Source organism: Acinonyx jubatus, chromosome A3 (genome assembly GCF_027475565.1).
Source record: "Acinonyx jubatus isolate Ajub_Pintada_27869175 chromosome A3, VMU_Ajub_asm_v1.0, whole genome shotgun sequence".
Taxonomy (NCBI): domain Eukaryota; kingdom Metazoa; phylum Chordata; class Mammalia; order Carnivora; family Felidae; genus Acinonyx; species Acinonyx jubatus.
This window is the reverse complement of record NC_069388.1, coordinates 42,771,966-42,781,508: the sequence shown is the minus strand read 5'-3', so window position 1 is coordinate 42,781,508 and position 9,543 is coordinate 42,771,966.

The window sequence follows — 9,543 nt, the reverse complement described above, 5'->3', positions numbered from 1 at the left end:
ATGTAAGTATGTATTTATCTCAATAAGCCAGTCAGAACAGAGCTCCTATCTATCTATTTATTTATTTATTTATTTATTTATTTATTTATTTAATTTTAGAGAGAGATGGTGAGTGGGGAGAAAGTAGAGGGGTAGAGGGAAAGAGAGTGAATCCCAAGCAGGCTCCACACACATCGTGGAGACTGACTCAGGCTCTATCCCACGAACAGAGCCAAAATCGAGTTGGATGCCCAACAGACTTAGTCACTCAGGCACTCCGGAACAGAGCTCCTTTAAGAGACATACTAATCTGGGGTGCCTGGACAGCTCAGTTGGTTGGGCATCTGACTCTTGATTTTGGCTGGGGTCATAACTGATGAAGTTTTTGGGGTGATGGGGGATTTATGGGGTCCAGAGCCAACGGCCATGAAATAATTCTTGAAGATGTTTTTGGTGCAAAAAAGGTGATTTTATTAAAGCATGGGAACAGAACCCATGGACAGGAAGAACTGCACTGGGGTCTTGATGGGAAACTCATTATACCCTCAGGTTGGGAGGGGGTCAGGGATAGAGTAAGTCTCTAAGGAATTTTGGAAGCAAGGTTTCCAGGACCTTGAGGGGCTAGCTGTTGCTAGGGAAACACCATTTATCACTGTTTAATAAAACCTCATGAAGGGTCATGAGACTCTTCATCATATGAAATGCATATCCGGGGGCCATAAGCTTGGAATATGATTGCCAGCATATGTCTTGGGGCAGTTGAGGTAAAGGAAGTTGATTTACAGGATCCTTGAGGTTGGGGTAATGTTAAGCTAAGGTTTTCTTTTGCCCCTAACAAAGTGTCATTATCAAGGCAGCTGAGCTCCTAGAGGGAGGTTACTCTGCTGGTTTCAAGGACTTGTCAGTGGGCTGTAGACAGTAAGGGAATTCAGTTTTTCGTTTGCCTTAGTCTCCCACATTACCATGGCAAGCACTTAAACCCCTTTCCTTTGTTCTTGGGTAGTTGGGAGTGTCCGAGGAATATCACACATATTCCATGGGGGGGGGGGGGGTAGAGTACCAGCCTGAATTTTGCCCTCAGCCTGCCTCATGCTCCTTCATCAATGATGTCACTGTTCCTGGGTTCCAGCCCTGTCCCACTGACAGCCTTATGTTGGGCTCCACACTGTTCGCACAGAGCCTGCTTGGGATTCTCTCTCTTTTTCTCTGTCCCTCCCCTGCGCGCACTCTCTCTCTCTTTCTCAAAATAAACAAAAAATTTAACTAAGAAAAAGAGACATACTAATCTAATTTATTAGAGGTCTCCAAACTTAGTAAACATTTCACACTCCACAACATGTGAGGGCCTTTCTTGGTTATAGCCATAAAGACACAGAGATGCATAGACACAAAGAAAGTATACAGCTTTGGGGCGTCTGGGTGGCTCAGTCAGTTGAACATCTGACTTCGGTTCAGGTCACAATCTCGAAGTCTGTGAGTTTGAGCCCCGCGTTGGGCTCTGTGCTGACAGGTCAGAGCCTGGAGCCTGCTTCGGATTCTGTGTCTTCCTCTCTCTCTGCCCCTTCCCCACTCATGCTCTGTCTCTCTCTCTGTCAAAAATAAATAAACATTAAAAAAATTTTTTAATTAAAAAAAAAAGAAAGTATACAGCTTTGATTCTACAACTTTAGTCACAGGTCAGAAGTGAACACAGAAACACAAAAACTCACCAGATCAGATATAGAGTCATTCTTCTTCCCGGGAGGCATGAAAATCTTGACTGATTTGAACTCATAAATAGACAAAAAAGGCAAACAAACAAAAAAGACCAACTAGATTCTCTGTCATCTCTTATCCAAAAGAGAATATATCTCTATAACTACCAATTAACTTAGACCACCAAATGGTCAGAAAATAAAGTTAAATTCCTGATTGCTGTTGCCACCAATGATGAGAAACATATTGGCTGTAGATGTATCAGAAACAAAACCAAAAATGCAAAATCATTAAAGAGAAAAAACCTAGAGAAACAGAATCAGTTTATTGTTGTATGATTGCCACTTGAATATTCACTGTTCACTCTGAGAGCCAAAAGCAAAATATTCCTGGGCTTAATTAAGCAGCCCACAAGGTATTCTTCAGCAACATGATTTACCTGATTTTGTTAGGTGAATCCATTGGGATGCTGGTGAAACCTTCAAAATTGTTAAAGTTTCAAAAAGGTAAAATTCTGGCCCTCATACAAATATAAAATGAGCATATGTCAAAAACTCATTTATTAATGAGGTAACAAGTAAGGATGTTCAGACTGGTTCAAGGAAGAATTTGATTTATAGATTCATACTCCCTACCACACAAAACTCATTTGCATTGCTGTGGACAAGACTCATTTGCATTGTTATGGACAGGAGACATTTGCATTACTATCAGTTTTCTGTAAATTAATTTCTTTCACTGCAGAGTTGTAAAATAGCTTAGTCAAAGATAGAGGCACATATCCCTTACAATCAGATGACTCCAGAGAGTCCTTTAAAAAATGCCCAGCATTCCATGGAAGTTCACCCATGGACTTTTGACTATTTCAAAGTCTTTCACAATTTTCATGACATATTATTCATCATCTATAATCTAATTTCTATGTTTCTGGCTCAGACTTACCTAACATGAGATTAATATATCCAGCAACCTGCTAGATATCTCTGGGGTTTTGGCACCTGAACCTCCATGTGTCCTGTCAAGTTAATTAAAAAGAAGGCCATTAGACTGATGTGGCTCTAATGCCATGACAGCCTACATAAGCAAACTAAAATGTAAGTACAGAAATGCCTCAAGGTTATGAAATTGAAACACTGAATACAATCAACAGCCAACTGGACAATCAAATAATTTCTTCTCTTGGCTTCTACACCTTTTCTGTTTAAGTGTTTTCCCTGACTCCTGTTGACAGAGGGCTCCTAACCACTTCCGGTTTGGTGCTGTTTGATTCAAATTGAATTTCGCTCAAATAAACTCTTACAATTAAAAATTTTTTTAATGTTTATTTTTGGGAGAGTGCACATGAGCAGGGGAGGGACAGAGAGAGAGGAAGACAGAGGATCCAAAGTGGGCTCTGCACTGACAGCAGCGAGCCAGATGCGGGGCTCAAACCCACCAACTGCGAGATCATGACCTGAACTGAAGTTGGATGCTCAACCGACTGAGCCACCCAGGTGCCCCAACTCTTACAATTTTAGTATGCCTCAGTTTATCTTTTAATGGTCCTAAGCTGAATTCATTGTTCCCCTCGCCCTAAACTAACCTGTCTCTTGTACTTTCTATTTCACTTGAAGATACCATTCTCCTCCCAGTCATCCTAATAACTAGGGAGTTATTCTTGGTCCCTCCTTGTCTCTCGTGGGGTTCAGGACACATTACCAAAATATGACAGAGTAGCATATTTAATATTTTAAGCTGAAGGATTTTGAGAGAGGGTAGGTGCAAGGAAGGACCCACTGACCTTCCCTGTCTCCCCTCAAACAGGTCATAAGACCATCATATGAGAGGTGCTCTGTTTTTACCAGGAGGAGACATTTGTTACCTCTGCAGACAGATGGGTGAGCCACACAAATGCCATCTTGGATAAATCCACAATGCCTATCTCTCTCTGACCCGAAGCATTCTCCATAATAGCTACTCCCCTCCCACACTTTCTTTTGTCTAAACATACTATTAAGTACACCCTTGGGACATAACATTCTTAACTTTCTTTGGAGATGTGACTATGACACAGCTATTCTCAAACATTTCCTCCTGTGGGGTGGGGGGGTCTCCCAGAATGTATTCCCCAGCCTCTACGGCTAAAAAAGCAGGTCTTATGAGAGATAGGGCCGCAGAGATCTACTCATCCCCTTAGTAAGCCATTTCTGTAGGGGTGCCTAGGTGACTCAGTTGGTGAAGTGTCTGACTCTTGATTTGGGCTCAGGTGATAATCTCATAATCAAGACCCGCATTGGGCTCTGCACTGACAGGGGACTCTGCTTGGGATTCTCTTTCTGCCCCTCACCAGCCTGCATGCACTCTCCCTCAGAATAAATAAACATTAAAAAAAAAAAAAAAACCACATTTCTGTCAAGCTGGATTTATCAGGATTTTCCTTTGGTCTTACAACTCCTTGAGCCTTTGGAAGTCATTTTGTGTATGCCTCCCTTTCACAGAACAGATGCCAAGAGGAATCAGAATGAATAGGCCTTGCTAAATTTCTTCCCTTATTAACTACCCTTATTTCATATGCTTTTGTTCTATTGCATTTTCCTCATGACCTACCACTCTTCATAAAACCTAGCATAAAAACAATCCGGTTTTACTGCTTTGTTGGGTTTTCATTTCCTTTAACAAAAAAATTTTTTTAATGTTTATGTATTTTTGAGAGAGAGAGAGATAGAGACAGATAGAGAGCAGGGGAGGGGCAGAGAGAGAGGGAGACACAGAATCTGAAGCAGGTCCAGGCTCTGAGCTGTCAGCACAGAGCCCGATGTGGGGCTTGAACCCACGAACTGTGAGATCATGACCTGAGCCGAAGTTGGACACTTAACGAACTGAGCCACCCAGGTGCCCCGGGTTTTCATTTCCTGATGAAGGTTCCCATGTCATGTAAAACATATTTAAAAAATCAATTTTTTGTATGCTCTTCTCTTGCTTATATGTCTTTTGTTTCAGAGCCCCAGCCAAGAACCTAGAAGGGTAGAAGGAAAAGATATTTTTTTCTTCCCCTACCTCTTTAACACCCCAACCCTGAAAGTAATAATGCATCACTTGGGCCTGTGGGTTTTTTTATTCTAAATGCTTCTCATTTCCATCTAGCTACTTAGTTCAAGCCCTCATTCACTTTTCCTGAATGACCACAATAGCCTCCTAAATGATCTCTTTGCCAAAATTTTGCCAAACCCAAATCTCACTTTGGTTGCCAGAGAGATTTTTCAGAACCACACATCTGACCCTGACCTTGCCTTGTTGAAAACTACCTAGCTTTCCCTCACTCACAGGATAAAGTAGATGTCCCCTCTTGCGGTGCAAGGGTCTCCATGATCTATTTACCTCAGTGCTACGTATTGAACCAGTTGTCTCTCCCAGCCTGTATGCTGTGTCTCACCTCTGTGCTCCTGTATGTCCCTCCTCTCTGCTAAGAACCACCCGGTCACCACCATGCTTTTCCCACTTGACTCTCACGTGTCCTTCAAGACTCCAAAGAAGCTTTCCTTATATTCTCCTTTCTTCTTATTGGTTAAAACAATAATATGTGAAAGAAATAGCAAAGGAGCTCAGAAGGTATTTGCTTGGACAGTGAGTTTGGAGAGTCACAGACAAACCGCCTAAAGAAGAGATTCTGACCTGAAAAGAAAAGTTCAGGCAAAGGAAGGTGATTCAGAAAGACAGTCTTAGAGGTTAGTGGTGGCTGAGTGTGTCAGAAAAATGAAAACAGCCTTCTCAAGTTCTTGAGAATGGCTCTTTCAATGTTAACAAATGATGTACCAGACAGAAATGTGCATTTTCAATGTTTTTAGTTCATAAAGATGATGTTTTAGTTTTGAAACCACGCTATATTTTCTGTGATAATGGCAAGTTCAGAAAATGGTTGCCCAAGAGATAGAAGGTAGAAAAGAAAACAAGGCAGATTTAATGGTAAGTACATAATCTTTGCCATCGTTATCGACAAAACAATCTGAGAAGGTTGACAGTTGAGACCATTACCTTATTTTTCTCCTTCTCAAAAGAAGAGTCAACTACCTTGTCAGTGAAAAGAAACAAATCTTTTTGTGTGTGCATGTGTATGCAAAAAGGTGATTTTATTAAAGCACGGGGCACAGGGACAGGACCTGTGGGCAGAAAGAGCTGCTGAAAAAAAGATCTTAAAACAAATCTTAAGGAAGGATAAATCCTTTTCAGCTCACAGTTCCTTTTAATAGAGTGTCATTGTTCCTTGAACTAAAAACCACTAAGCAAATGGTCTCTAGGCTACAGGAATGCCTCTGCTTGTTTTAATTTATATTTAAATTTTAGGGGCACTTGGGTGGCTCAGTTGGTTGAGCGTTCAACTCTTAATTTTGGTATCGCTTCTCGGCCTTCTGGCTAAGATCAAGTGCAACTCTTGATTTTGGCTCACATCATGTTCCCAGGATCATGAGATCAAGTCCCACATCAGGCTCTGTGCTGAGAGTCGAGCCTGCTTGAGATTCTCTCTCTCTCTCTCTCTCTCTCTCTCTCCCTCTGCTGCTCTCCCCTACTTGTGCCTGCTTGCTCTCTCTCTTTAAAAAAAATAACAATAAAATAAAATAAAATAATTTTTAAACAGCTTTATTGAGGTATAATTGACACACAATAAGCAACACATATTTGAAGTGTATAATATGTTAAGTTTTGACTACTATCACCATCAGGATAGTGAACATGTATATCATCCCACAATGTTTCCTTGTGCCCCTGTTATTTTCCACAGTTTTAACTTATTATTATTATTATTATTATTATTATTATTATTATTTTAATGTTTATTTATTTTTGATAGACAGACATAATGCAAACAGGGAAAGGGCAGAGAGAGAGGGAGACACAGAATCTGAAGCAGGCTCCAGACTCTGAGCTGTCAGCACAGAGCCTGATGCAGGGCTTGAACTCACAAACAGTGAGATCATGACCTGAGCCAAAGTCGGATGCTTAACCAACTGAGGCACCCAGGTGCCCCTCCACAGTTTTAAGTGAGTGGAATAATATGGTATGTACTCTTTTTGTTGTTGTTGTTGTCTAGCATCTTTCACTCAGCATAATTATTTTGAGACTAATCCATGGTGGTGTGTGTCTCAGTAATTCATTCCTTCTGAAGTGAATACGGTTACATTTAAAGTCCAGACTAATATGGGGTGCCTGGGTGGCTCAATTGGTTAAGCGTCCGACTTTGGCTCAGGTCATGATCTCGTGGTTGTGTGTTTGAGCCCTGCCTTAGGCTCTGTGCTGACAGCTCAGAGCCTGCAGCCTGCTTTGGATTCTGTGTCTTCCTCTGTCTCTGCTCCTCTCCTGCTCTCACTCTGTCTCTCTCTCTCTCTCTCAAAAATAAACATTAAAAAATGATAAAATTCAAGCTAATATGTATGGAAGTGGCCTTATGAATATTATCTGTGTACTTTATTTATAAAGACTGATTATGACTCCCTCAGTAAACTATTATGCTTTTGCATTAATATATTATGCATTGCAATTAATAAAGTAATTTCAAAGTAAAAAAATAAAGTTCAATAACATTGACTTCTTTTTAATGTTTTATTTATTTTTGAGAGAGAGAGAGAGAGCATGTGCAAGTGGGGTAGGGGCAGAGAGAGACCTGCAGAGGATCTGAAGTGGGTTCTCCTCTGACAGCAGTGAGGCTTGAATTCACAAACTGTGAGATCATGACCTAAGCCGAAGTCATATATGCTCAATGTGCTGAGCCACCCAGGCACCCCTCAACTTTTTTGTTCTTGTTGTTTATGTATTTATTTTTAGAGAGAGAGAATTAGCAGGAGAGGGGCAAAGAGAGAGGGCAAGAAAGAGAGTCCTAACAGCATGGAGCCCAATGCGGGGCTCAAACCCAGAAACCGTGAGATCTTGACCTGAGCAGAAACCAAGAGTTGTATGCTTAACCCACTGAGCCACCCAGGTGCCCCAATAACATTGGGCTTTTCAAAAAATTCATAGTCTAAAGTTCAAGAAGAAAGAGTATGCGTGGCTCTTCCTAAAGAATGTGGTGGTGGGGCAGTGTATCTTGATCACCTGCTTGTGTCTATTCAAACAATAAACTGTGGGGGTGCCTGGGTGGCTTGGGTAAGCCAGCAGGTCTTGATTTTGGCTCAGGTCATGATCTCGTGGTTGGTGGGTTCAAGCTCTGCATTGGGCTCTATGCTGACAGTGTGGAGCCTGCTTGGGATTCTCTCTCCTCCCTCTCTCTGCTCCTCCCACCTTGTTCTCTCTCTCTCTCACTCTCTCAAAATAAATAAATAAATAAACTTAAAAAAAAATAAAGTGCCTAAGAGTGTTTCTCAGTAACAAATGCAGAAACATGCCTGATGTACAAAGTGAGTAAGTTCATAGGAGAGGCAAGGAATAAGAAACACTTTTCTGTTCATTCTAATTTTTTGTTGTTGTTTTGAGAGAGAGAGAGAGAGAGAGAGCACCCAAGCAGGGGAGGGGCAGAGGGAAAGAGAAACTTATTTTCAATATTTAATTATTTTTGAGAGAGAGAGAGAGAGAGAGAGAGCGAGCACGAGCAGGGGAGGGGCAAAGAGAGAGGAAGACACAGCATCTGAAGCAGGCTCCAGGCTCCAAGCCATCAGCACAGCCTACAAACCGTGAAATCATGACCTGAGCCAAAGTCAGATCCTTAACTGACTGAACCACCCAGGTGTCCCAAGGAAGAGAGAGAATCTTAAGTAGGCTTCATGCCCAGTGTGGAGCCTCACGTTGGGCTCCATCCCACCACTGGGAGATCATGGCTTGAGCCAAAATCAAGAGTCAGATGCCTAATGAACTGAGCCACCCAGGCGCCCCTGTTTATTCCCATTTTTAACCACATAAGCATACATTTGCCCACCCCAGTACAAAAGATTTTGATAAATCTATAAGGTATATCTGTTTCCTAACATTTCAGGACTGCCATATTATAATAGGTAAACCACTGCATTGCTACTTCAGTTTTCCCAGTCTCTAAATTTGTTAAAGTATTGATGTGGAAAATATTGGCATTTGGAGAAAGAATTCTTGAGATGTCTTTGGTGCAAAAAGGTGGTTTTATTAAAGCACAGAGACAGGCTTCGTGCGCAGAAAGTGCTGCACTGGGGTTGTGACGGTGACTGATTATATACCTTCAGGTTGGGAGGGGGTTAGGGACAGGGAAAGTCTCTAAGGTATTTTGGCAACAAGGTTTCCAGGACACTGAGGGGCTAGTTGCTGTTAGGAAAATGTCATTTATTACTGTTTAGTAAAAACTCAATCATGAGACCCTTCAGATGTATATTAAGGGGCTGTAAGCTTGCAGTATGATTGTCAACATATATCTGGGGAGGGAGAGAGATAAAGGAAGTTTCCAAAGGAATTTTTTTATGTTTAAAGTAGACTTACAGGATGCTGGAGGTCCAAATAACATTAAGCTAAGATTGCCTTTTGCCCTTAGCAAATTGTCATCATCAAGGGAGCTGAGCTTCCAGAGGAATATCACTTTGCCTGTCTCAAGGACTTGTCATTGGGCTGTAAGTTGTAAGGAAATATTAATTTTTTCTTCTGCCTTTGTTCCTCACATCAATTGTGAATGTTATCCATGTGCCATCACCAATGGTGATAGCTTTTAAAAGGACAACATTGAAAGCAATGAAAAATAACAACCAGGGCTGACAGTGACAACTGTACTAGCAACAAATGTTTCAAAATCAGAAGGAAAAGTAATAAGAATTCCACGAGTCCTCAACTCATAAAAAGGTTATTTCTGTATATTTGGAACTAAAACCACACTTTCCAATAGAAATATATCATAATTCTAGTAAAGGGAGAGTATATTCTGGGCGTGTAACAGCCTGTCCTAAATAA